A 1562-nucleotide genomic window follows, 5' to 3' on the forward strand; every position below is an offset into this window, starting at 1 on the left:
CTGCACTAAGCCGGCTGTCTCCGCCCCCACCCGAGAAAATGGAGGCAGCTCTGTTGTGGGCACCTGGCCTGGCGTGGTAGGTGGGAGCTAGGCGGGCGGGGAACAGTCAGGCTTCACCCCGCAAGTGGGGCTGGGCTGGGGGTGACTCACAGAGCTCGCAGAGTTGCGCCGGTCTGGCGCCTTCCACTCCGTTTCTGTGTCGTCTCAGCTGATTTACTTGGCCTTTGTTGTCTTGGGCTGCTCGCTCGAACCCGCAGCAAGGCTTGGGCATTCTCAGGAGTCTTCTTTTGTGTCGGCCCTAAAACCTCGAACCTGTTGTTGCTTGTTTGTCATTGTAGGTTCGTTGTTGAAAGATTTATTCGTTTTTTGTTGCTCTTGGAAATGCAAATAGTACTCTGGTATCACAGCGCACACTTCTCAGGGTCGCGCTGTCTCCTGGCACGGCCGCTCCAGACCCGTTGCCATCTTAGAATCCCCAAATTGTTCACATATTAAAATGATGTCAACAAAGAGTTTTTAGTAACATGGTAGGTATAGTTATGACATAAAATTAAGTGAATCATGAGATATAAATGTGCACATACAATATGATCTCAATTACATAAAAATTTGCATGTATAAAAATGACCAGACAGAGGGAAATTACTTCAAAATGTTTAGAGCTGTTAACCATAGGGGAAAGAATTCCTTCTGTAACTGCTTTGGTTTCGTGGTATTTTGTACTATGAAGACAAAAATCACTTGGATTGAAAACAATGGAAAACGAAACAAAACAAAACAGGAAAATGGAGAGAACTAGCATTGGTCTGGGAAACAGATGGACAGGGGTTTGTGTCTGGGGTCCTGGTTTGCCTCCCCTCACCCTGTGAGCATGGAAACTCCATTTTTTCTCTGAGCCTGAGATTTCTCACCTGCAAAACAAGGACGGGAATCCCAGCCTGTCTCCCTCTTGGGGTTGGTGTGAAGATTCAGCAGTCCTGCCAGCAATGGGGCTGACCACAGAAGTGATTCAAAATTTGGGATGTGAAGAGTTCAAGGCTCCAGGGACCATGTCCTGCCTTCCAGTGAGTGCAGGGTGTGGGGGAAGGTCCTGAAGGGGGAGCGAGGTCTCCCCGTGCGGCAGTTCCTCTGGGCACCCTGTCTGGGCTGCAAGGGAGTGGGTCCTCCTGCAGCCGCTGGATGTGGGTCCACTCCTGACTCCTCCGTGCCTTAGGGCTTGGTGGTTAGATGGGAGAGAGTGCAGCGATGAAGTGATAACAATGCTTATTTTATAGTTACATTTATTGAAAATTCACAACGTGTCAGATTGATGCCTTTACTCATTCTGTTCATTATTTCGTCCATCGATTCCACCCAACGACTATTCACTGTGCGCAATGCTATGTGTCCTACCTGTGCCGTTGGTGTCATTAAATCCATCTTTATGTGGCAGGATTTTCTTGCTGCTTACCCTTTTGTAGGGCCCGACACACACCAACTCCCCCTTACGGGATGAGTGAGACTCACACCAAACTGGGAAAACAGAAGTTGACATTCTGTAACGCAACTGGAAGCGCAGGCAG

This window comes from Galeopterus variegatus, unplaced genomic scaffold (genome assembly GCF_000696425.1).
Source record: "Galeopterus variegatus unplaced genomic scaffold, G_variegatus-3.0.2 Scaffold1578, whole genome shotgun sequence".
NCBI classification, from domain to species: Eukaryota; Metazoa; Chordata; class Mammalia; order Dermoptera; family Cynocephalidae; genus Galeopterus; species Galeopterus variegatus.